This window comes from Callorhinus ursinus, unplaced genomic scaffold, assembly GCF_003265705.2.
Source record: "Callorhinus ursinus isolate GAN/ISIS: 27379988/994484 unplaced genomic scaffold, GSC_fseal_2.0 scaffold5, whole genome shotgun sequence".
In the NCBI taxonomy this organism is placed as follows: Eukaryota; Metazoa; Chordata; class Mammalia; order Carnivora; family Otariidae; genus Callorhinus; species Callorhinus ursinus.
Genome location: NW_027397067.1, coordinates 17614148 through 17641751, shown reverse-complemented (window position 1 = coordinate 17641751; position 27604 = coordinate 17614148). Strand labels below are relative to the sequence as shown.

The 27604-nt window shown below is 41.0% G+C and overlaps 1 protein-coding gene across 2 annotated transcripts in view; it reads left to right on the top strand.

The window, feature by feature from the left end:
• The window catches only part of CRH (corticotropin releasing hormone), a 184100-nt gene that overhangs the window by 97823 nt on the left and 58673 nt on the right, over window positions 1–27604 (top strand). Inside the window, exons 13-14 of one of the 2 annotated variants that reach the window (XM_073892838.1) lie at window positions 593–690; window positions 1176–1321. The gene's annotated coding sequence lies outside the window, so the exon portion shown is untranslated. Of the gene's footprint in view, window positions 1–592; window positions 691–1175; window positions 1322–13004; window positions 13037–27604 lie in introns of those variants that run through there. The other variant, XM_073892839.1, reaches the window with a different exon arrangement.

Here is a 27604-nt window from a genome sequence, read left to right as displayed (position 1 = left end):
AAAATCTGTCTAATGGGACTGTCTACTGCATTCATAAAATAAAAATCAATTTGATCCTTCGGAGGTACCTTTACTCCCAAAGGATCCCAATGTACTCAGCTCCTGCCCCAGGAGTATTAGTCATACATCTCTGAAACATCATCTCCTCTGTGCTAGAAAAGGCAGGCCCCTCTGAGGCAGCCTTCTCTGCAACAGGTTTTATTTTGAGAGGGATATTAAATAGTATTTCTGAATAAATGATGGGAATAAATGATGGAATTTGAACAAGACCCTGTGGTTAATAATCCTCCTTTTTTTAGAGGCCTGTATGGTTTAAGAGGAAAGCCCCCTCTATATGGTAGAGAATAGAATGTGAATTCACAGGGACTTGAATAGGATGAAGAGGTCAGAGGACAGGTGAGAACAGTTGGAGGAAAAGTAGACAGTACCCAATAACTAGGAGAGGAAATCAACCCGTAGGTTTAAATGGATGAGAAAGCTATCAGGTCATCACTGTATGAAAATGCATCAGATGTTTTGAGGCCCTTGAATGTCCAGCATCTTGAATATGGAGAGTTTTTAAAAGACCATCTGTTCCATCTTCTGCATTCAGGTTAAATTGTTTAAAAGCATCTCGGCAAGATGAGAATCTATCCTGCTTTAAAAAAAGCCCTGGGAAAGAATACCAGAGAACAAAAGATAACATATTATGTAAGTTAAATTCCTCAAGTTTCAACTAAAGCTGGGCTCTCCTTGTTCTTTGTTAAGTGAAAAGTAGTTCTTGCTATGTGAAAGCCATTCCCACAGTTGAAAGATATTATTGTGTGGCTCTTTTTGTTAAACTCTAAAATTCCATTTCCTTAAAAGTTTTTCTGTTTCATTTCTTAATTCTGACTCTATGAAGATTAATAAGAGGGTCTAATATTGAATAGGAGAGCCCTTGAAACCTGCCAGAATTTCACTTATTTAAAGCACTGTTATTATTATTACTATTTTATTATTTCATATTCCTTCTGAAGAATCTGCAGAGCCCTTCACAGAGAATATGACCAAGAGCTGAAGAACTGGCAGGATAGGAAAGAGCCAGTTAAATCTTTGACTCTTCCTGCCTGTGTAGCACAAGAATGAGTGACATGTTGTAAACGAATTATAGGAAATGTAGCACAAAACCAACTTTGATTGAATTGGACTTTCAGGTGGCTCCTGTCAAAGTGCATCAGACACAGCATCATTGGAGACTCTTGCCAGTACCAGTTATCCTGGTCCAGTCACCGGCTATGAGGTTTCAACGTGGTTGCTCCTGTTTTCTTCCCAGCGCTGTTACCAAATGGCTGGCCCTCAGGTACACTTCCCAGGAATGGTTAGGATCAACTCCTCATGGAGCAGTCACCATCATTCCATAGGTTCAGGTTTGCAAGAGTAATGTTCCAGAGGCTGTTGATTTCTTCCTTTGTAGTCTGTCAGTGATCCACATAAGCTGCACTAGGTGGTTGGTGGTGTCTGGCTTCAGCTTCTTTCTCTTATGTGTAAATAACTATTAAAAGTGACACCACATGTTAATTTGGCCAATTTTAAAACTCATTAAAACAGTAGAGTTATTTGTCCAAATAACATAGAGTCATAACAAATTAAAAACCCAATACCTAAATATGATAAAATATAATTTTCACTAACTTGAACTCGCTTCAGTTTCTACTAAGGCTAATCCTGATTCTAAGAAAGTATTTACCCCGAAGATACAGATGTAGTGAAATGAAGGGGCACCTGCACCCTAGTGTTTATAGCAGCAATGTCCACAACAGCCAAACTGTGGAAGGAGCTGAGATGTCCTTCAACAGATGAATGGATAAAGAAGATGTGATATATTATACACACACACACACACACACACACACACACACACACACACACACACACACAATGGAGTATTACTCAGCCATCAGAAAGGATGAATACCTACTGTTTATATCAACATGGATAGAACTGGAGGGTATTATCCTAAGTGAAATAAGTCAATCAGAGAAAGACAATTATCATATGGTTTCACTCATATGTGGAATATAAGAAATAGTGCAGAGGATCATAGCAAGAGGGAGGGAAAACTGAATGGGAAGAAATCAGAGAGGGACACAAACCATGAGAGACTCTTGACTCTGTGAAACAAACTGAGGGTTGCTGGAGGGGAGGTGGGTGGGCGGATGGGGTAATTGGGTAATGGGCATTAAGGAGGGCACCTGATGTGATGAGTGCTGAGTGTTATATGCAACTGATGAATCATTGAACTCTACATCTGAAATTAATGATATACTATATGTTGGCTAATTGAATTTAAATTCAAAAAATATTTTAAAAACATTCAGAAAATATGCTTGAAGCATCCTTTGGTACCATGTACTGTGCTAGGAATTGGGTTTGCAATAATGAATCAGACAAAGTTGAAATTTGTTCAGAGAGATGATAGTATACAGAAATACAGTCTTCTTAGAGATTGAAAACCTCCTCTGGAATTGCAGTTCTTTCAGGATGTGTATGGTGCCTGGGGTCTGACTTTAGTTCCTGAGAATTTTAGAGCAGGAAGTGTGCTAAAACCCTTGTGGGTAGCAAAGGAGTAAAAATTAAAAATGTACCAGGTGAAGGCAGGCTTTCAATTGCCTGCTTCTAGTTCTCAAAAGAAAAGTGTTGCTTGATCCTTTGTTTCCCTGTGATAAAGCAAAAGAGAGAAAGGAAAAATGTGGGGTCGTGTCCACAGCATTAAGTCTCATGATTTTTTTTTTTTTTTCTAGAGGGCAGTTGCCCTAGTAGCTTCTAAGTCACAGGTTAGTTTCATATAGTGATTTTCTTACCTATTTTTTTCCGATTCCTTTTGATTTTTATAGTGTGGCCTCTGAGACAGTTTTCTTATATTTTAAAATAAGTATCTATTATAAAATATGTTCATTAAAAATTGTACATGTTCATTAGATTTGGAAAACAAAGGTATATAGAAAAAAGAGAATAAAGGTCTATAATCCCCTTACCTAAACACATCTACCATTTGTATTTTGGTGAACTGTCTGCCAGACTATATTTTTCTTTGCATAAGTTTTATTTTAAAATGTGAAATTATATTATGTGGTTATAATTTCACATTTTGTCATTTGACTTATCATTACTTCTTAAGTATTTTCCATAGTATAACACTCTTCAGAATCCTTGTTTTAATTATATCATAATAAACATAATTATAAACAATATAATAATTATAAACAAGTATAAATCATAAGCAATGATAAAATTAATATTGTGCATATTATGTTAATCTAAAGCTAGGAAGATATTAGTTTATATCAAAACTAATTCATCAAATAGTCTTGAATAAGACATAGGACTTTAAAACCGAACTCTAAACTTTTCAAACACCTACCGTAAGCCTCTCTCTTGCCCCCCTCTCTCCTTTATGAGGTGGAGAATCTTGCTGCTCCTTTAGGTTTCTCCTTTCTCCCATCAACTATGTCATTTCACCAATCCAAACTTGCCTGAATTGAGCCCTTGACTGTCAGGTGTTTGAATGACCAGACTGTCTTTCTGGAATGGGTCAATCAGCCCGTGTGTTGCTGCCTCTAAGTGAAGCATAGACTTTAGCAACTGTCTGATAAATTTACCTCAAGCTTCCTAGGAACAATTTAGGTCTGAAATACCTAGTTTGGTTGGTATCAGGGACATTGTAATTTAGTGAAAATTGCTACATTTTGTCAGGGGAGGGGGCCAGGTTCTCTCCTTGGCAGAGTGTGGAAGAATGGAGTGAGGCAACTTGCAGGACAGTGGACATGGAAGCTCTAAGAAATGTGACTTGGAAGTGGGGGGACAGTCTGGGAGAGGGTCAGTGAGGAAAGGCTCAGCAATTTTTCATCTGAAGTCAGTTTGCAGCATGGCCATGAACAATGAATTTAGGTGTGCTCACATGCTTGGTTGAATGTCTTGGTGAGGACCCGAATTGGAAAAGGAATCTAATGCAGAATATTATATCTCTTTTGGTTGGTGTTTCCTAGGTGGACAGTTGGAACCTTAAAGATTCTGTGGGCCAGTCACATGCTTTAGAGCTATACAGTGTCACATAATTAATATGATATATTGAAATGGAAAGTTAAGATGTACATGATTGCTTCAGATAATTTTATCATTTGATTATAAGTTTGGAGTTTGACAGTTTAGGCAACAACCAAGACCAATGAGCAAGAGGATATGAAACATGACTGCCATCCCACCTACCTGTGACCATCCAGACTTCTTTGTACAATAGCACTACATGTAGGAGCTGCTTCAGGTAGAGGGGAGGCAAGAACAAGGTGTGTGTGTGTGTGTGTGTGTGTATGTGTAGTGGTACGTGTTACTCTGGTATGAGCACCTAATGGCCAGACCTTCCTGGGCAGATTCTTAGAATGGGTCATTACTATGTTCTATGTACCCAACGTGCCGACGGGAGTGACTCTGCAGACATGTGTGCCCACCTATCACTGGCGATTCCTTGGAGATGTCTGGATTTGGTCAAAGGTATTGCTGGGCCCTATGTAAATTGTCACTTTTACCAGTCAGGGCCTCCTATGTCTTCTTTTACCATCTGCATAATTCTCCTTGCTTAGGAAGCAGTGGGCAGCCGTTGGACACAAAAGAATCTGATTTTCGAGTGCCAAATAATTTCAACTCCGCTTTTTTGAAGTTGTGCTAGGGCCCTGGGACAGCATGTGAAATTATACCTTGCTTGCCAGGTTGGGCAGATGGCTTTTACCACCACAGCTTCTGTGTCAGACAGGGAATCCCACTAGTGACGTGCTGTCTGATTATGTGGGAAGAAGCTCTCTGGTCCTAATTGGTTTCCACATGCACAGCTCTCATGTTACACAGAGACCAAGAAATAAAAGGGGTTTGAAGTGTGGTGCAGGCAGCTACACATGTGTATAATTGCAGTTTTCTTTGCAGTACTTCTCCCCATTAGGATTTAATTGTTCAGAGATAATTGAACCACACACAGGTCCTGAGGGCCTTGTAAAGGGAGACTGCATCACCCCACCAATAGCTATTGTCATTCCTGCGGCATCTTCCTTATCCGGGCTCTGTACAATGGGGAATAAATGAATGGTGTTGTTTTGTCTTGGTGCTGATGGAATGTAAAGAATCTGGGGTATTATTCAGGGTGCTAAATAAATTGTCTTAGAGAAGTGCCAAAAGCTATAATGTCCACTCAGTTCAGTGTTAGTGAGGAACTAAGGCACTTGGGTCAAAGCACTTACTGTTAAGGGAGGTGAGCCTTGTCCCAAAGCCAGCTTCTCTAGCTGCTTACATGAGCCAAACTGACCAGAATTGACTGAACTCGCCTCTTTCTTTAGCATATGTAGTCTCAACCATGTAGCTACCCCGAACCAGACATATCAGTTCTCATCAGGCCATTCCCAGATGTTACCCCAAAATGGATTTGGTGTAACCCTGAGGAGCAATTACCAATGGCTGGAATCAGACCATGGGCTGATGAGGGTCCATGTTAGGGGGCGGGGAGAACTTGTCTGAGGAATGCAGTTGAGCTGGGTGGATGACTGTGATGTCATAAACTTGAGAGAAGAATAGCTGTGTTGGCTTTTTTTTTTTTTTTTTTTTAATAAGGGCGGAGGAATGGTGTCTAGAAGCAGCAGTAGGGAGCAGGGAGAATGTCCACCGGTCTTCATGGTGTCTGGGAAGCCAGTGAATGAGCAGCCTCCCCTGAGAGGCCTTCAGGGGGGTGATATCATTACTCACTCAATAAACATGTGTTGAGCGCACCCGAGGGCTGGGGAAACTGGGTCTATGCCCTCGTGACCTGGGGAGATAAGCGATGCAGCACTGCAATCAGTGCTCTCCCAGGCCAGCTTTCAGTCAAGTCAAGGAGGACCAGTCCGGTAGAAGCAGAGCTCTGTGGAGTCTGAGGGTGTCCAGGAATTCATTTACAGTGGACAGGAGTCTAGGCCAGGAGGGAGAGTGTTGGAGAAAGGGAGCAAGGAGGGTCTAGGTGAGGGAATCCAGAAAGTCTCTCCCTCTCACAGCAGCTGCTTCCTGCTTCCTTTTTCCACGCACTGGCCTACTCTCTTCCTCTGTCCACTTGGCAGAAAATGGCTGTTTGCAAAGACCCTGGGCTTTCCCTGCTCAAGGGACCAGCCCAGATTGAAACCAGACACTCTTAACCCCAATTCCAAATTTCCAACTCTGGCCCCGCATAGATCATAGCCAGGAGGGTGGGTTGCAGAGTATAAATATACCTGGAATGCCTAGCTTGGTAAGCGGCATTTTCCAGAGAAGGGAGGTTGTTGAGAACTGGGTGAAAAGCCTAAAAGGTGTCTTCTTTGGGCCACTTTTCAGGTTTGGGGAGGATGCTGGGTGTGAGTCCTCCAGTGTGGAGTTTGTGTAGGGGCGGCTGCTATTCTTGGGTTCACTGGCACATTGTTGCTTTTCCCCGAAACCTCCTTCAAACAAATCCAAAGGCAGAAAATTGCCAAAATACTCCCCAATCTAATCAGATTAACTTTAATAATAGACAGCTTTACTCTCCTGCTCTAGTATTAAAAGGAATCTACATTGGGTTTCCTTCTCCTGCACAGGTGATTGTTAGTTGGCAGCATGTTTTTATTCATAAAGAAAATGTAGTATATCTTTAATCAAAATGAAAAAAGAATATACATCTAAATGATAGAGTAACATTTTACTAATTTCTCTCCACCAGCTAAGCTTCATATCTGTGCAGTTCTCGTCTTGCTGCACAGGAGACCTCTTTGCTTCTTAGACACGCTCTTTGTGCATCCAAGGTAATCCGTCAGAGCTGGTGCAGCTGCTGGTGTCCCTGAGCTGCTGGGCCTGGATCACTCTTCATTTCCTGGGGCTGACTCAAGAGCAGCCCTCTTATTGATGATGTCGGGCTCGGCCTTTGGTGTCTGATGGATGGAGCCTTGGTCTGGGTTTATGGATTATATTTTTAAAGGGAGATAGTCAAAACTCAAAGAATTTGAATGGATCCTTGGCTTGACACTTCCTGCTTGGACAGACCCTGTCGACAAGATGAGAGGGATCTATTTTTAGAACAGATGGAAGAGAACTCTCAGGGGCAAGCTCTATCCCTGAATTCATTTGCTCCATTCATTTATAGCTTGTGTTTCCAGTACAATATTGGTTACTCGATGCATAGTAATAACACAGTGATCTGGACCCTACTCTCAGGGAGATTTCTGTCTAGTAACAGTTTCCATCAGCATGAGTGCTTTGATAGCTGAGTAGAGGTGTTAGGAGAGAACTTAGAAGTGTCTGACCTGCACCTGGGGGGAGCTGCGCAGGCTCCAGGAGGAGGTGGTAAGTGGAGATGTGAATGATGAGTAGCTGTCACCTGGTGAGGAGAGCAGGAAGATAATGTTCTGGGTACAGGAACAGCTACTTTGGAGACAGGAGAGCAAGGTGTATTAGAGCATCTATGGAAGCCCAGGAGCACAGGCATGGGGTGGCCTGGGGCTGGGGTGGGAGCCACATTGTACAGGCCAAGATGCTGGGACTTTCTTCCAAAGAGAATATAAGCCCCTGAAAGGCTTTAAGCAAAGGGGATGCAGGCGCTTCTCCTCCTTTAGTGCCTCTAATTTCTCCTGTAGGGTCAACAATGCTTTAATGAAATGTCACGATTCCAGTTAGGTAAATGTTCCCAGGCCCATAGTCATTTTATCCACAAGCATGAATGAGAAGTGAATTTTTTAAAAATTATGTATTTGGTCCTGTCTGCTGGGGTCAGCTGAGGGCCTTTCTCAGCTTCCCCTCTTTATATACCTAGTTCCTGCAGACCTTTGGGACTCAAACCTTGGACTCATGTCCAGTCTAGCTTCTTGCCTTGGCAGGAGGAGTGACTTCTGTAGGAGCCCATGACATATGTTTCTCTCTGCTTGCCTGGTGGGAGGTGGGTTACTTTCCCTGTTGAGGCATATAGGAACCCGTGTCATTTCTGCATAGTCTGTAGAAAGTGTGGGGACAGGAACGTAAGTCACAGCTGTTACATCGAGGCTCTGCAAGGATCCCTACAGGGCTCCATGTGCTGGAGGTTTACTTGGGTACAGGGAGGTTATTTTCATCTCTTTGGAGCTGCTTCATTCTGTGCTTCCACTCAGGTGGCCTTCTTGCCTCATCCCACAATTTGCGTCAACAACTAGGGATTTCAGGGGGTGGAGGAGACAATTGAGGAAGATTCCAGTTATGTCAGTAAGATGCGTTTACGTGCTCTGTGCTGGAAGTGCAAGAAGACAAAGTTCAGTTTTGTTCCATTCAGAGTTTTATTTCTGACTGTGATTTCTGGAGACCTGAAGGTGTTGAAGGTGATTTAGTCAAGAATATGGGCCCAGGAATTGAACACACCTGGGCTGGCCCCTGGCTTTGCCACCTACTAACCATGTGAACATTTGGCAAATAAGCCATCAGTTCCTTCTCTAATAGCTTGGGGACAAGAGTTCAGAGAGTTGCTGTGAAGGCTTTTCTTTTCCAGCATTATTGAGATATAATTGACATATAACATTGTGTAAATTGAATGTGTACAATGTGGTTATTTGATACATGTTTATATGGCAAAGTGATTACTACAATAAGGTCAATTAACATATCCATCACCTCACATAATTACAGTATTTTTGTGTGTATGATGAGAACATTTAAGATCTCTCTTACCAACTTTATGTAATATAGGTATTATTAACTATAGTCACTATGCTATATATTAGATCCCCAGAACTTATTTATCCTATAATTAGAAGTTTGTACCCTTTGACCAACATCTCCAATTCTCCCAACTCCCAGCCCCTGGCAGCCACCTTTCTAGTCTCTTTTCTATGAGTTTGGCTTTTCTTAGACCCCACATATAAGTAAGATCATACAATATTTGTCTGTCTGACCTTTTTCATTTAGCATAACACCCTAAGGGTCCATCCTTGTTGTTGCAAATGGCAGGATTTCCTCCCTTTTTATGGCTATAAAATATTCCTTGATGTGTGTATGTGTGTGTGTGTGTGTGTGTGTGTACCACACCTTCTTTATCCATTTATCCGTCAGTGGACACTCAGGTTGTTTCCATGTCTTGGCTATTATAAATAATGCTGCAATGAACATGGTGGTGGGGGAAGCCGATATCTCTTTGAGATAGTGTTTTTATTTCCTTAGGGTATATACCCAAAAGTAGGATTGCTGGATCATATGGTAACTCTATTTTTAATTTTTGGAGGAAACGTACACTGTTTTCCATAGTGGCTGCACTAATTTACATTCCCATCAACAGTGCACAAAGGTTTCCTTTTCTCCACATCCGTGCCAGCACTTATTATCTCTCATCTTTTTGGTAATAGCCATTCTAAAATTGTGAGATGATATCTCACTGTCATTTTGATTTGCATTTCTCTGATGATTAATGATGTTGAGTATCTTTTCATGTACTACTGGCCATTTGTATGTCTTTTTTGGAAAAATGTCTACTCAGATTCTCTGCCCATTTCTTAATTGGATTTTTATTATTATTATCATTATCATTATTTTCCTAATGAATTATATGAGTTCTTTATATATCTTGGATATTAATCCCTTATCTGATATATGTTTTGCCTATATTTTCTCCCATTCCATAGGTTGCCTCTTCATTCTGTTGATTGTTTCTTTTGCTGTGCAGAAGATTTAGTTTGATATAGTACCATTTGTTTTGTTTTTGTCGCTTGTACTTTTGGTGTCATAGCCAAAAAACTGTTGCCAAGACCAGTGTCAAAGAGCTTTTTCTCTATATTTTCTTCTAGGGGTTTTACAGTTTCTTATATTTAAATCCTTAAGCCATTTCAAGTTAATTTTTGTGAGTGGTGTAAGATAGGGGTCTAGTGTCTTCTTTTGCATGTGAATATCCAATTTTACCAGCACTATTTATTGAAATGACTATCTTTTCCCCATTGAGTATTCTTGGCTCCCATATGCATGGGGTCTTGATCCTGTTCCATTGATCTATATGTATGTTTTTATGCCAGTGTTACACTGTTTTGATTACTATGGCTTTGTAATATAGTTTATTTTATTTATTTTATTTTTTGTAATATAGTTTAAAATCAGGAAGTGTAATGCCTCCAGCTTTGTTCTCCTTTCTTAAAATTGCTTGGGGATATTCAAGGTCTTTTGTGTATCCTATGAATTTTAGGATTATTTTCTGTACATTTGTGAAAAATGCCATTAGAATTTTGATAGGGGTTGCATTGAATCTATAGATGGTTTTAGATAGTATGGACATTTTAATAGTATTAATTCTTCTGATCTGCAGACAGGGGATATATTTCCATTTATTTGTGTCTTCTTCAGTTTCTTTCATCAATATCTTATAGTTTTCAGTGTAACAGATCTTTTATCTTCTTGGTTAAATGTATTCCTAAGTATTTTATTGTTTTTGATGCTGTTGTAAATGGGATTGTCTTCTTTATTTCTCTTTCAGATATCTCAGTGTTAATATATGGAAATGCAATTGATTTTTGTAGGTCGATTTTGTATCCTGAAATAATACTGAATTTGTGTATTAGTTCTAACAGTTTTTTGGTGGATCTTTGGGTTTTATATATATAAGATCATATCATCTGCAAACAGAGACAATTTTAATTCTTTCTTTCTTGTTTGGATGCATTTCATTTCGTTTTCTTGCCTAATTGCTTCAGCTAGGACCACTGTGAAGGCTTAATGGTACCTAGCAGATGCTCAATAAATGACCACAATTATTATTAATGATGTGATATACAATAAAAAACTAGCCATTATTAGTATAATGGCAAGTGGTGCAAAGCAGGGGCTCTAAGGATGGGGAATTCATGTTCTTGAGAACATTAAAGAATCTCTGCGGCATGGAAGTGGCAGGATTCTTCCTGCATGATTACTTTCCCAGCTGTGTGGCATTTCTCCTCTCAGCTTGATCACATACTTCGCCATCAACATGAAGGATCTTAGCACATCCAAAGTATGTGTTTAAGACAAATTGGAATTATGCTGCCACAAACCTGCAAGAGCACACTGGAAACAAAAGAACAAATCTGAACATACGTTTATTGACTAGACTTGCTTGGGTGAATAGCCCTGCACAGACGATGGCCCTGTTTCACAATTCATTAAGTTGGAGATGAAAAGCTCAACACAGGCACAGTCTTAGGCATGGCAGTTACTGAAGGACAGCTGTGATCCATGCTTCCAAATGAATTGTCAGTGTTTTACTGTACTTGAGGTAGAAGGTAGTGGTTTTCATTTCAAAACTTGCTTTGAGAAGGTCAGGAGCTACAGACAGAAGCAAAGGGCCTGGCAGCAAGTAGTTCTCTTGGCTGCTCCTGTCACAGCAGGGACGGGGGTCCAAGTAGCCTTTGGCCCTCAGACGGCGTGGATGTGAAGAAGCAGTGACATCTGCAGCCTCCTGACTTCTCCATATGCTGGAGGAGAAGTGAGCTGCACATTGTAGCTAAGTCTACAGCTGCTGTTCCACCTCAAGGATCTTCTTCTAGAAGTATGGGTTCACAAGGTCAGTAAGGAAAACAACCAGAAGAAAAAAATCTTTCTTCATTTTGGCAACAATTCAAGAATACAGCTTGAAAGATGATATTCCAGGCAAAGGTTTGGAGATCCTGAAGTTTCACCCCATGGGTCCCTGTCTTTGCTGAAGTTTCCCTGTGTTAGGATCACGCTGGTATGAGACAAATGGACTAAATTTACCAGCTCACCTAGTTGTCCTTGAAGCTGGAGTCTGGACAGAGGTCAGTCAAGCCTGTTGACCATGTGTTCCCTTGTACTCCTGTGGTGAAGGCATGTAATGGGGCCAGTGGCATAGCTTGAAAAATCCATCACCATCTGTGTTCATTCATCAACCCCAAATGTCTGATGTTCATAATGTACCCAGCACTGGGCTGAGGAGGACCTGGGACTACAGAGATGAAGGTCTTGGTTCCTTTTTTCAGAGTCATGGTAGGGTGGGGGCACAGACAAGTGGACTCTGAGGATGATGTGGCAGGGACTAGGCAGGATACCAGGGACATGCTGGGGAAAGGGCACCCAGCCCAGCTCAGCCAGGAGGTGATGCTTAAGCTGTGACTTTAAGGACTGTTATGAATTGAAAAGTGTCCCCTCCTGCAAAAGATGTGGGAGTCCTAACCCCTAGTACCTCAGAATGCGATCTTATTTGGAGTTAGGACCTTTATGAGGTAATCGAGTTAAATGAAGGTCATTAGCATGTGCCCTAACCCAGTATGTATCCTGATAAAAGGGGAAGATAGAAACAAAGACACACACATGCACACACACACACACACACACACACTCAGGGATTATGCCACAAGAAGATTGGAATTATGCTGCCACGGCCAAGGAGTTACCAGAAGCCAGGAGAGAATCCTGGAACTGTTCCTTCCTAGCACCTCCAGAAGGAACATGGCCCTGCTGACACCTTGATTTTAGACTTCTAGCCTCCAGAACTGTAAGATAATAAATTCCTGTCCTACGCCAACCAGTTTGCAGTATGTTATTACAGCAGTAACTAGGAAACTAATACTTGGAGTTGGGGTTATCCAGGTGAAGAAAGAGGGGAAGGGAACCACCCCGTGCCCAGGCAGGGAGACAGGGACATGGTACATTGTTTGTTGGTACAACTGGGGCTTCGAAACAGGGTGGGGTCCTGCCAGGAATTGAGATGGGAGAGGGCTGAGGGGCCCTTCCTCTCTTTCTCCACTTGGATAATTCCTAAGTCCTTATTACTAGTTTCCCACTTCCTATTGTAAAAAGACTGGTGAGGAGGGTGTGTTGCTTAAATCATAAAGATCTTGGCCTGGTGCCTTACTAAGGAGTTCGGGTTTAATTCTGAAAGTGATGGGGAACTAGAAAGGAATTCCATTACAGCCAGCTTGGCAGCATTGCAGAGATGTAGTTGCGAGGCGTGGTGCTTGGGGAGGGAGGTTGCTGTGGCAACCCTGGCTGGGAGTGCTGAGATCTGAAATCAAGGCAGTGGCGAAGAGAAGAGGGACCAGGAGGAGGTGCTGCTGAGGAGAAGGTGAGTGTCTGTCTGTGGCTCAGAGAGGTGTGGCGGGAACAAGACCAACTGGATGCTGGTGGACCTCACTGAAAGAGGGAGGACAGAAGAGGAGCAGTTGCCTGCTGGGGAAGGTCGGTGCCATTTTAGGCCTGCTAAGTGTGAGGAGCAAGCGAAACATCTGCAGGGCCCTGGATAAGTGGGAGGAACTTAGGGGACCCTGTCCAGGCTCTTGCCTGGTATGCACAGTCCCACCTGTGAAAAGTGTGGAGAAGAAGACAAGGCTGAGGGTGGTCTAGGGGTCCCACCAGCATGCTCCCCACTTTTTACTATGCTCAGAGGGGCTGAGTTACAACCTGAAGAGGCCGCACTCTTCCCTTCTTCCTTTATGGCTGGGGCCCTAACCAGGATCCCTGGATCCCTGGTCTGTCTGGACAGACCACACCTGGTCACTCAATCTTGCTGACCTGCGGCTGGGCTAAGAAGTGGATGTGTTTGGTCCTGGGGCAGCCTTCGGGGAACCCATCTTAGAGATCTGAGCTAGTCTGCCAGCCTGAGCCTAACAACTCCTAATCCAGATACCTCATTCTTTGGCTCTTACTGGTCTATACTATACTTCATTGCTGTAATATGAGCTGTGGGCTAATGTCAGTGGCCACAAACCTGGGCTTTAAATCTGGAGACCCCCTCATGTGGGGTTTGACTTTGCCCCAGGTAGATTATGCAGGCAGCTTCATTTTGCTTAATTTCCCCATGCCTCAGTTTCCTCACCTCAGTCCCCGCCACAGTCATCATCTAATCAGATTGCGGAGGATTAATGTGAGACGATACAGGAAAATGCTTTGACCTGTCTGAAGGAAAAGTACCTCGTGACCTACACTTTTTTATCTTATCAGTATTAATAATATCTTGCCTGCTGGAAAGACCACTGTATTGTTTTGGGCTCTCTGCTGGGAAGTCATGCTTGGTATTTGATTTCTCTCCTTTGATACCTTTTCTCAAACTGGCTCTCTTTTAAGACTTACTTTCAGATTACCTTAAGACTGGTTTTCAGTTGGTATTTTTCTGTCATCTTCTTTTCAAGTGATTCTTGCAGCACTTAATAAGCTTCTGTTGAAAGATACATTCACTTTCTCCCAGCCTGAGCTGAGGGCCTGGCCTCTCTCTCAACACCTGCTTGCTACATTCAGGAAGGTTATACTCATTTTCCTGCCTCATAACTAGATGAATTATAATATACTCAGCTCAAGACCTGTAAGCCAGTCAGTCATTCACAGTGAGATAGCAAAACTGGATTCCTCATTAGAAGATGCTCAGAAGGATTAAGGGAAAGGCTTTATTTCTATTAATATCAACCAACATCTATCAGATGCCCACAGGGCACAAGGCTCCATACAGCATAGAGAATGGCACAGCTTCATCATTATCCAGAAATTCTGGGCCATTGACCAAATAAAGGAGAAAATCCTTATATGGATTCCCGTCATCTATAAACCCTTAATATTGGATACCATGACTCTGCAGCTTGCATCAGCTTCCCAGCTCTGCATCAGTTTCCCAGCCTGGAAGTACAGAATCTGGAGGGTGAGATCCAGGAATCGGTATTTTTAGGAAGTTCTCCAGGGTGATTCAGGTGCATGTTTAAGTTTGAGGCCTGCCATAATGCTCTCAAAGGCATCTTGATGGACAGTGCCATCAGGTGCGGGAGCAACTTGATTGCCCTCACCCAACTTCCTTCATGCTTACTATTATTTACTCAGTCAACATGTATTTTATTGAGGGCTGGCTCCAGGTCAGATGCTGTGCCTCATGGTCGGTGCTCCAGCCAACACACCAGTGAGTAGGAAGTACATAGTCCATGCTCCCAGGAACCTAGCATCTTCTGCTGTGACCTTGAGGTTTGCCTGGATGAGAGAAGGCCTTCTGCAAAAGGGAGGTCAGAGTCTTTGTGGCTGGGAATATGAGGGACTGTATAAATAGGGGAAGACCCATGCAATTCCTCTCTTCTGCCTTTTTTTGCTTTTGCCTTTCTGCCACAAATATTTATGGAGACAACACTTTGTGATGTGGATCTAGGTGGTTCTGGATCCAAATGCCTTCCACAGGCACTGTGGTACCAGGCCAGTTCCTTCTGTGACACGGGACCTCCTAGTGCAAAGAGGATAGCATGAGGTTGTGGTTGTGTGGTGTGAAATCAAGGCCTGGACACAGAGCTTGGCAATGCAACAGGACAAGTTCCCCTTCTCATGGAGCTTACATTCTGGCAGAAAGAAGTAACACAAACAAGAAAACAATAAGGACAAAATAAGTTCAGATAGTGATACTTCCATGAAAAAATAAAACCAGGTGGTGAGATGGGCAGTGACTCTTTGGGGATTTGGGATGTTAGGGGTGACCCCACTGAGGAGGTGCTGGCTCAGCTGGGACCCAATAGCCAGCCTTGCAAAGATCTTGGGTGGGGGACATCTTGGGCTGAGGGAAGAGCAGGGTGAGCTCAGTCCTTTAGGTAATGAGGGGGCTCTGGTAGCTGAAGTACAGTGAGGAAGGGAAGAGGGTTGGGAGGTCACTCAGAAAGGCAGGCAGGGGCCATACCTTGTAGGGTCTAATGAGGACTTGGAATTTTATTTTAAGTGAAATGGGAAATCATTGCAGGGTTTTAGGCAAGGGAGATATATGATTTAATTTGTGTTTTAAAAATACCCACTTTCCCTTGTGCAACTAAAATATCACCAGCACCCATCTAGACCTGAAGCTGGGTTGGTTTCTGACAGAATTTTAGGTTTTACCGTGCACTGGTGACACAGCCTTGAAAAGGCAGCAAGATTTAAGGTAGACTCTGCATCTCTGAAAACAATGCCTAAATCTTGTTCCCTGTTGTTCCTTGAGATGGGGCACCAGGTACAAGACTTCTCCGTTGCATCCCTTTTCTGCCTTGAGAGTTGTTGGTAGTTCTTGGGTAGGCACTGGCCTTGTGAGAAAGCCCCTGGACCTTCCTTCAAGCCTGCATCCACCTGTGGTCCCTGGTTCTGTCTTCCTGGCCTAGTTGTACTGTTGTACAAGGTTAGGCTTCTAAGCCTCTGTTTCTTTGCTGTCTCTGGTTTGCCTGGAGATCTGTGTCCAGGACCACGAGCTCATTCACAACTTCTTGGGGCTCAAAGAGGCAGTTTGGTGCAGCTTGGTTGTGAAGGTGTGTGGTTTTCCTGTGCGACTCACTTGGCACTCAGCAGGGAGTTGGGCTGGGATGCAGGGCTTTTGTCTCCTGTTACAGTGCTTCTGTTGTGAAATGTTATTTCTAGATTTTCCTGGGGCATTCAAGTGAATCTCCTGTGGAGTATGTTTGCTGGCTTATTTATGATACTCCTACCTTACTCCAAATATGCTTTAAGATATCTAACAAACATACATAAAGTACAGATTAGAAAAAGTTGAGAAAGAGTGGAGATAAAATGGTATAAAAATGAGGCCAATTTAAAATTCAGACTGGAAATTCTTTATACTTGCCTATGGGTGGATGACAAATTTGCTTCTCTTACAAGCAACATAAAGGACAGTCCTGCCTCTGCCTGTCATGGGCAGTCTCCATGGCTGACAGATTCATGAGGGTCTCAGCCTTGACACGCAGGGTAAGGTTCCTTTTCAAATGCATGTCCCTCTTGGGGACAATGCAGACAGGGTAGGCAGGTATTCATGGGACAAGGCTTGCAAAAGTAGCAGGACTGAAAGAGAGAAAAGATCATGTGCTGTGGGGTGAGGTACGTGTCAGTTTTAATCCTGCTGCTCTGCTTATTAGCTGTGTGATGTCAAGCAAACCATTATGAGTTTCAGTTTCTTCATCATAAAATAGGGCTAATTATGCTTACCTTATGAGGCCTGAATGATCTATGTAGACTCATAGAATGTACGCCCCAAGTGCAGCCTTTAGCACTGTCATCACCAAGATGAGCATGTTGATTGACACTTGGCTAATAGTTATTGAAAGCCAACTATATGAGTATCTGTGCTACCTTACTTACCCTACAACAACCCTGGGAGGAAGGCATTATTATTCATGTTTTAAGGTAAGGAACTATAGACTCAGAGAAGTCAACGAATTTGCCTAGCATAGCCAGCCTTTGTCTACCTTGCCTTTAAGGGGTTAAAAAAAAAAAATGCTTCAAGAACAAACTTCAGTCCTGCTCAGGGAGTACTAATAGTAATATTAATTATAAAAATAATCCTTATTGGACATTTTTTGGTGTTAGGCATTGCTATATATTTTACATGAACTATCTTACTTAATCTTTAAAACAACTCTCTGGTATCAGTATTGTCTTTATGCTTGTTTTATCTTTAAAATACTGCAGCTTAGAAAAGTTACTTTAGCAAGTTGAGAATCCAGAATTCCTTAGACAAGCACAGGAGACTTTGTTCATTTGTTTGCTCGACAGCTAGTCATTGAATAACTGTCATGTCCCAATCTCTCTGCTAGGCCCCGAGGATTCCATGATGTACAAAACAGAGAGTCACTACTCTCATACAGCCTGGGAATCTTATGGGGGAGACAGTCACATCCAGCAAAATAGGGCTCATATATTAATTAGTCTCTTGTCTCTAATTTTGGGTTTCTTTCTCCTATACTATAATGGGAACTATAGATTACCTTCTATCCTGCTGGTCTGGTCTTAGACAATTCATATTTTTGTAAAATTGATGAAATTTCATCAAAGCAAATGGTCTCATTTTATGGATTGGTATTTTATTTGTTTTTTATTTGTTTGTTTTAGCTATAGACCTCTTCTTTCAAACAGAATCTTCCATAGGAGCCCTCTGTAGGCATGAGCAGTTGTCCATGTGACTATGTGTATCTATAGTTACATAAATACATATACACACATATACAGATTAATGTGTGTGTAGGGGAAGAAAAACTGCTTCTACCCTCTTAGGTTCAGTGTTTAGAGACCTTTAAATTAAATTGACAAAAAACAGATTAGTGAGAGAAAAGACAGATTTTTATTCATTTAAGTATGTACATGGGGGTTCACAGAAAAATGTGACTCAAAGGGATGGTTAAAATTTGGGACTTATTTATCATCTTAATAGGGAAAAGTAAAAGGGAGAGGGGCACTTAGGGAAAACAAATGACTTCTTAATGGGGAAAGGGTGGGGATCAAAGAGCTCTTAAGGGAAAACAAGTGACTTTTTAGAAAGATAAATGGGCTTTTGGGAAAATAGTTGGGAGATACAGTTTTTTGACAATGTCTGTTTGGGTGGAAGAGTGACTCTTCCCTGGCTCCTTCTGGGGAGGGGATTTATGACAATTGAGTTCTTTTGAGGTTTTTTTTTGGAAGTTCTGCTTTTTGTCAGAAAAAGCATTTCAGGAATTTAGATACTTTCAGCTCAAAATAATTTTGATGCCATAGTGGTGTATTCTGGATCCCTTCATGGCATAAATGTTTCCATGATCCATGCCCATATACCATCAGACACAGAGATAAGGATCAGTGAGAGGGCATCTAGAAATGGTATCATTTCTAGGTTTCTTTTCTTGGTCAGGGATTTAGGCCCACTTTGAGCAGAGGTCATCCATCTCCATAGTGTGGGATTCACATGCTTCCAGGTGTGGGAGAGCTGGAAAATCCATACTTACCACATTTGTATCAGCTTCTGTTCATTCCATAAAGACTTCTTGATTACTTGTCAGATGCCAGGCATGGTGCTGCAGCTGGGACTATAAGAATGAAAAATATCCTCACTTTTAAGGAGCTCACAGCCTAGTGGGGAGACAGTAATGAAACTCATAATTAAATATTATGTGATAAATACTAGGATAGACAAGGGCCCAGTGGTGTTATGGGACCTAGCAGAGAATTCTCAACTCTGCCCAGGATGGGGGAGAAGAGTGAGATGGCTTTTGAACTGACTATGGAAGGATGGATGGAAGATCACCAGGGGGACAAGGAATTGCAGGCAGAGGGAATGTGTACAAAGGCATGGGAGCACACAACCTACGGTGTGTTTGGGAATTGCTGGTGATGCCATGATTAGAGCATAGGTATGTTCCCGAGGTTGGGTGTTGAGGGGATGCAGAGGATAAACCTAGAGGGCTGTCTGAGGCAGGCCAGGAAAGACCTTAGAACACCCTAGCAAGAGAGTGGAGAGTAGGTTGGAGGGAGAGGGCGCTGTAGTCAAGAGGCCCACCAGCAGAAGTGGAAATTGAGTTGTGAGAATGGATTAAGAGTAATGCTACGAACATGCTGCATTTTCATGCGGCACTTTCACTATCCACCTGGCTGGGCCAAAGGGAAGGCTGAAAGTTAAATGTTGGAAAAATGCTCTGGAATATCTTCTTGTGGCATCTAGCTTTGATTATTGTTACAGCACATGCATAACCAGGAAGGAATTATACATATGTATTTCCCAGTGGCTACTGCTAAGCCAAAGGGAAAAGAACATTTGCATTTCTTAAAGAATTGATTGAGATTCTAAAGCTACACTGGAAAGTTAATAGTAAAATGCACAGCTTGAAAGACTGCTTTTTGGCATGAGAGTGCAGACCAGATTGACTCTAACTGTGACACAGTTTTTAATTAAGTGTTTATACAGAGACATTTATAGCCACTCAAGAGGCCTTTTTGGTCCTTTGGGGAGGAGACGTGAAGGAGGAGATGTTTATGGTTCTAGCAGAAATTAATATGTAAACAGACCTCAATGTGCGCTTAAGAAGAATCAAATAGGAGGAAGCACTTTGTGAGGTGAAACTTGTCACACAAATTAAAACTGAATACAATGGGGAGAAAACTTGGGAAGCACATCAGTTAAGTGTTTCACTCTGAAGTATTTGCTACTGGAAACCAGCATTAATACTGATTGGAAAATTAGATAACACTTTCATGTTAATTAGTTCACATTGATTTGAGTTAATAAGCCTTGTTAAGTAAATACCAAATGTTTTCTTAAAACAAAAGAAGTGGAAATTAACTGCCATGAAGTAGATGCCTCCCTATTTCTACTGAGTCATGAAGCTCCAGCTTGAATCCACAGTGACAGAACAGGCTAGTTAGCAGGGAATTTGGCTAAAACTACTAGACTCAGCTATATTCTTTTTTTTTTTTTCAATAGCAGGAGTGAACTATAAAATAGTAGCTAAATTTCCTCCTCCTCACTTCATACCTCCAAGCAAACAGTTCCAGGCTCTGCTACTGCTCTGATTTCTAGCTATGTCTCTTTTAAGCTGGGCTGTGTATGTGAGAGGGGGAATTGTCCAATATTTGTGCTTTCTTCTGTATGTGGCATTTGTATCTAACTAGGAATCACAGTGTTGGCTCAGCTCTTTCCAACTAATATTTGGCTGCTTTTATGAAGACCCAAGGTTAAAAACAAAAACAAAAACAAAAAGAAAGACATTATAAAGGAAAGCTGCTTGAACTGGCTAGGCCAACTGATGTTTGTAGTTATCACACTGGTGCCCATCTCAGACACAGCAAGAAAAATAGACTGTCTTCTAGAAAACAACACCAGAATGAATTCCCATTTGTGTGACCACACAGTGCTAATACTCTAGGAAATCAGTAAATATCCACTCCCTTCAAAATTGTGCACTCTGGCTATGGTCCTTCGTACTCTTTTCTTTCCAGAAGCCACCTGCCTACCTCTGAAGGACTCTCAAGGACTTGGAACATTCTTATTTGCCCTAAGTTGCCCTTTTTCTACCCCAATGCAGGGAATGGTTAAGACCTGAGAGCCACTGGGAAATAAACACTGTTTTTGTTTTGTTCTGTTTTGTTTTCAGTTTTTTTACCTCTCAGAAACAAAATTTTTGAGAGTGCACCAGTGTCCCTCCATGCCAGTTAAGTGACCAGAGCTCAGCAATGAGACAGTTCACTTCCTGCCTCAAGCAGGCAACATTGAAGTGTACACAGAATGAGATAGCCAGTGTAAAGAAGCCACAATTTCTCTCTTCTTTCCATTGTCCTCTGGGTTAATATATGCCATTAGACAGCAGGCCCTACATTAAGCTCAGGAGGAACAGCTCAGGGAGGTGTTCACTGGGTCTTTAGAGAAAGTTCTGTTCTACTGGAACTGCACTAAGAAAGTTCTCCTGCAGATACACTGGCCTCCCTGCACTTCCTAGGCCTGAGGGCCTGGAATGTTCTTTCCTCTAAGAAGTCGGAACATGCCTTCAAGTGTTTGCTCTACTGAGATCTTCTTATCACTCAGTATAAAACTGCATCCTCCCAGCGCTCCTGTGCTCCTTTAGCCTACTGGACTCTTCTCTTTCCCACAGTATTGTCACTCTCTAACATGTCATATAATTTCCTTATTATACTTGTCCCTCATTATCTGTCTCTTTCTCCTAACTCCTGCCATGAAAGCAGGCATTTCTCCTTCTCCTCTTCCTCCTCCTCCTCTTCCCTCTCCTTCTTCATTTCTTCATCTTCTGCTGCTGCTTCTTTTTTTGTCTACTGTTGTAGCTCAAGTACTAAGAATAGACAGGCAGGTATGTGAATATTTATCTTGAAAAATTATACGCTTGTGAAATTATCACTCAATCAAGATACAGAACTTTTACTTTGCCCCAGAATGTTCCCTTATGTACCTTTCCAGTCAACCCAGACTGGACAACCAACATTGTCTTGATAATTGTAGCTTTACAAAAAGTTGAAATCAACTAGCGTGAATCCCCTAACATTGTTCTTTTTCAGTGTTGGATTGACCATTCTACATCATTTATATCTTCATAGACTCAAGCTGTTGTCTACAGACAAACCTGTGCATATTTTGATTGGGATTGCATTAAATCCATAGACCAGTTTGGGGATAATTGACATCTTACCAATATCAAGTCTTCTAATCCATGTACATGGTATATATTTCTATTGATTTAAGACTTCTTTAATAACTCTCAGCAGCATTTTGTAGTTTCAATGTGAGGTCTCACACAGCCTTTGTTAAATTTATTCCTATTTATTTTATGTTTTTGATGCTATTGTAAATAACCCTTTGTTAATTTCTAATTGTTTGTGGCTATTATATAAAAATTATATTTTTGAAGGTTTGAAGGTCAATATAAAAATTCTACTTTATACCTTCCAACTTTATTTCCAACTTTTTATACCTTCCAACTTTACTTATTCTAGAAATTTTTGTTGTTTCTTTAGGATTTTCTATGTACACAATCATGTCATCTGTGAATGAAAATAGTTTTACTTCTTCCTTTCCAATATTTGCCTTTTGTTTTTCTTACCTTTTTGTTTTACTGTACTTACTGTAATGTGTTTTTCCTCAGGTTTGAGATATAATTAACATATAACATTGTATAAGTTTAAGATGTAAAAATGTGATGATTTGATACATGTATATATTGTGAAATGATTATCACAAATAAGGTTAAATAACACATCTATGACCTCATGTAATTATATTTTTTTTGCATAGTGAGAACATTTAAGATATATTTTCTTAGTAACTTTCAAGTGTATAGTACAGTATTGTTAACTGTAGTCACTATGCTGAATGTTAGATCCCAGAATATATTCATCTTACAACTGGAAGTTTGTATCCTTTGACCGATATCCCCCCAGTTCCCCCACACTTCAGCCTTGGCAACCACCATTCTACTCTCTGTTTCTATGAGTTTGGCTTTTTTTTTTTTTAAAGATTCTACAGATAAGTGAGGTCATACAGTATTTGTCTTTGACCTATTTCACTTAGCATAATGCCTTCAAGGTCCATCCATGTTGTCACAAATGGCAGGATTTCCATCTGTTTTATGGCTAAATAGTATGCCATTATATATAATATGTATATATAAACATTTATTATATCACATTTTTATGTGTTTTACATATATGTATATCATATTTTCTTTATCCATTCACCTGTTGATGGACACTTAGGTTGTTTCTATGTCCTGGCTGTTGTAAATAATGCTGCAATGAACATAGTAGGAGGATGCAGATTTTTCTTGGAGATAGTGATATCATTTGCTTTGAGTATGTACCCAGAAGTAGGATTACTGGATCATTTGGTGACTCTATTTAAAATTTTTGAAGAACCTCTATACTATTTTACATGGTGGCTGCATAGGACCCTTTCAGGATCTCTGGGTACACAGATGGGAATGTCTTTTGCTGGGACCATAGACCCTCCAGACTGCTGGCAAATCGGCAGACTGTGGCTATGAGGAAGGTGGAGCCATATAGAGGGCCCTCTCTGGATCTCTGGAAGTGCAGATAGGAGCATCTCCTGTGAGGCCCCTGTACCAGTGAGAATGTTAGTGGACCTGTAGCTGGGTTGAGCTAGAGCCAGTTAGAGGGCCTTTTCAGAATCTACAGTCTGAGTTTGGCAGGCTTACCTCCAGGGGCTCCTGGGTCATGGCCTAGAGGGCTAGGGCTGGTTCACGGGCCACGTCAGGGTCCACAACCAGGACTGAGGTCTCTCTATGTCTGTTACCCTACACGTGGGTCAGCATGACTCCTCTCCAGTTCCTTGGCATATGGTGTTGGTGACAGAACCGAAGCCAAATGGAACTGTAGCTGAGTGCTCGGGGTGCAGTGCAGTGTCTGAATCTGTAGTCAGGACCTGGTTGGTGAGTCAGCTGCCTAGGTGCGAGGAGAGCCTGCTCTTCTCAGTCTTGGACGGCACTGGGGTTTTATAGTCTCCTATCTGGATCTCAAAGCTCCAACAAAGGCACTTTTGTCCATGGATAGATGCCAAATTATTATTGTTGAGAAGGGTATATTTGAGGGACATCTTTTTTTATTTTTTGCTTTAATCTACATTTTTAAAAATTGGGGTATAAATGATGTATAACATTGTATTAGTTGAGGTATATAACATAATGATTTAGTATTTATATATATTGTGAATGATCATCACAGTAAGTCTAGTTAACATCCATCACCATACATAGTTACAATTTTTTCTTGTGATAAGAACTTTTAAGATTTGCTCTCTTAGCAAATTTCAGATATGCAAAATTGTGCAGTACAGTATTATTAACTATAGTAACCGTGCTGTACATTACATCCCTATGACTTATTTATTTTATAGTTGGAGTTTGTATCCTTTGACCCCCTTCACTTATTTTTGCTCCCCCCAACCCCCGCACCAAGCTTGGTTGTGGCAACCACCAGTCTGTTCTCTGCATCTGAATTCAGTTTAAGTGAGATAATGCAGTATTTGTCTGTCTTACTTCTTTCACTTAGCATAATGCCCTCAAGGACCATCCATGTTGTCATAAAAGGCAACATTTCATTCCTTTTTATGGCTAGATAATATTCCATTGTGTGTAGATACACACACACATACATACCTACCTTCTTTATTCATTTATCAATGGACACCTGGGTTATTGTAAATAATGCTGCAGTCACTGAACATGAAGATGCATATATCTTTCTGAGTTAGTGTTTTCATTTTCTTTGGATAAATATTCAGAAGTGCAATTGCTGGATCATATGGTAGTTCTATTTTTAATTTTTGGAGGAACCCCCATCCTGTTTTTCATAGTGGCTATAGCAATTTACATTCCCACCAATAGTGCATGAGGGTTCCCTTTTCTCCACAACTTTGCCAACATTTGTTAACTCTTATCTTTTTGATAACAGCCATTCTAATGTGTGTGAAGTGATATCTCATGGTGGTTTTGCATTGCATTTCCCTGATGATTAGTGATGTTGAGTACCTTTTTGTATACCTGTTGGCCATCTGTATGTCTTCAGAAAATGTCTGTTCAGATACAATGCCCATTTTTTTAATCAGATTTTTTTTTTTTTGGCTATTGGGTTGTACGAGTTCTTCATATATTTTGGATATGAACCCCTTTCAGATATATGATTTACAAATATTGTTTCTCATTTGATAGTTTGCCTTTTCATTTTGTTCGTAGTTTCCTTTGCTGTGCAAAAACTTTTTAGTTTGATGTACTCTCAACTGTTTATTTTTGCTTTTGTTGCTTTTGATTTTGGTGTCAAGCAAAGAACATCTTATTTGACCATTTTTCTCTGTAATGTTGAACAATAGTGGGAAGAGTGGATATTCTTGCTTTGTTCTTGAGCTTGTGAACTTTCCATTTCCCCAACTGTATGTCCTCCTGAACTAGGATACAAATTGTATTTGGATTCTAAGTGACTAGGCGTCTTATGAAGGTAGAACTCTTTGCTGATGAACCTACAAATTCTTTTTTTCTTTTTTTCATCTACCACCCTGACAAGTGGTATTTTATTTTTTTAATTAAAAAAAATTTTTTATTAACATATAATGTATTATTTGTTTCAGGGGTACAGGTCTGTGATTCATCAGTCTTACACAATTCACAGCACTTACTATAGTACATACCCTCCCCAGTGTCCATCACCCAGCCACCCCATCCCTTCCACCACCCTCCACTCCAGCAACTCTCAGTTTGTTTCTTGAGATTGAGTCTCTTATAGTCTCGCTCTCTGGTTTCATCTTGTTTCACTTTTCCCTCCCTTCCCCTATGATCATCTGTCTTGTTTCTCACAATCCTCATATCAGTGAGATCATATGATTGATACTTGTCTTTCTCTGAATGACTTATTTCACTTAGCATAATACCCTCTAGTTCTATCTACGTTGTTGCAAATGGCAAGATTTCGTTTTTTGATGGCTGCATAATATTCCATTTATATATATACCACATCTTCTTTATCCATTCATCTGTTGATGAATGTTGATCTAGGCTCTTTCCATAGTTCGGCTATTGTGGATATTGCTGCTATAAACATTGGGGTGCACATACCCCTTCAGATCACTACATTTGTAACGTTGGGGTAAATACCCAGTAGTGCAATTGCTAGGTCATAGGGTAGCTCTATTTTCAACTTTTAGGGAACCTCCATACTGTTTTCCAGAGTGGCTGCACCAGCTTGCATTCCCACCAACGGTGTAGGAGGGTTCCCCTTTCTCTGCATCCTGCCAACATCTGTCATTTCCTGACTTATTCATTTTAGCCATTCTGACTGGTGTGAGGTAGTATCTCATTGAGGTTTTGATTTGGATTTCCCTGATGCTGAGAGACGTTGAGCACTTTTTCATGTGTCTCTTGGCCATTTGGATGTCTTTGGAAAAATGTCTGTTCATGTCTTCTGCCCATTTCTTGATTGGATTATTTGTTCTTTGGGTGTTGAGTTTAATAAGTTCTTTATAGATTTTGGATACTAGCCCTTTATCTGATATGTCATTTGCAAATATTTTCTCCCATTCTGTCGGTTGTGTTTTGGTTTTGTTGACTATTTCCTTTGCTGTGCAAAAGCTTTTTGTCTTGATGAAGTCCCAATAGTTCATTTTTGCCCTTGCTTCCCTTGCCTTTGGCGATGTTTCTAAGAAGAAGTTGCTGCGTCTGAGGTCGAAGAGGTTGCTGCCTGTGTTCTCCTTTAGGACTTTAATGGACTCCTGTCTCACATGTAGGTCATTCATCCATTTTAAGTCTGTTTTTGTGTGTGGTGTAAGGAAATGGTCCAGTTTCATTCTTCTGCATGTGGCTGTCCAATTTTCCCAACACCATTTGTTGAAGAGACTGTCTTTTTTCCATTGGACATTCTTTCCTGCTTTGTCAAAGATGAGTTGACCATAGAGTTGAGGGTCCATTTCTGGGCTCCCTGTTCTGTTCCATTGATCTGTGTGTCTGTTTTTGTGCCAGTACCATACTGTCTTGATGATGACAGCTTTGTAATAGAGCTGGAAGTCTGGAATTGTGATGCCACCAGCTTTGCTTTTCTTTTTCAACACTCCTCTGGCTATTTGGGGTCTTTTCTGGTTCCATACAAATTTTAGGATTATTTGTTCCATTTCTTTGAAAAAAGTGGATGGTGTTTTGATAGGGATTGCATTAAATGTGTAGATTGCTCTAGGTAGCATAGACATTTTCACATATTTGTTCCAATCCATGAGCATAGAACGTTTTTCCATTTCTTTGTGTCTTCCTCAATTTCTTTCATGAGTATTCTATAGTTTTCTGAGTATAGATCCTTTGCCTTTGTGGTTAGATTTATTCCTAGGTATCTTATGGTTTTGGGTGCAATTGTAAATGGGATCGACTCCTTAATTTCTCTTTCTTCTGTCTTGTTATTGGTGTATAGAAATGCAACTGATTTCTGTGCATTGCTTTTATATCCTGCCACTTTACTGAATTCCTGTATGAGTTTTAGCAGTTTTGGGGTGGAGTCTTTTGGGTTTTCCACATAGAGTATCATACCACCTGCAAAGAATGAGAGTTTGACTTCTTCTTTGCCGATTCAGATGCCTTTTATTTCTTTTTGTTGTCTGATTGCTGAGGCTAGGTCTTCGAGTACTATGTTGAACAACAGTGGTGATAGTATACATCCCTGCCGTGTTCCTGACCTTAGGGGGAAAGCTCTCAGTTTTTTCCCATTGAGTATGATATTCACTGTGGGTTTTTCCTAGATGGCTTTTATGATATTGAGGTATGTTCCCTTTATCCCTACACTGTGAAGAGTTTTAACCAAGAGAGGATGCTGTACTTTGTCAAATGCTTTTTTCTGCATCTATTGAGAGAATCATATGGTTCTTGTTCTTTCTTTTATTAATGTATTGTATCACATTGATTGATTTGCAGATGTTGGA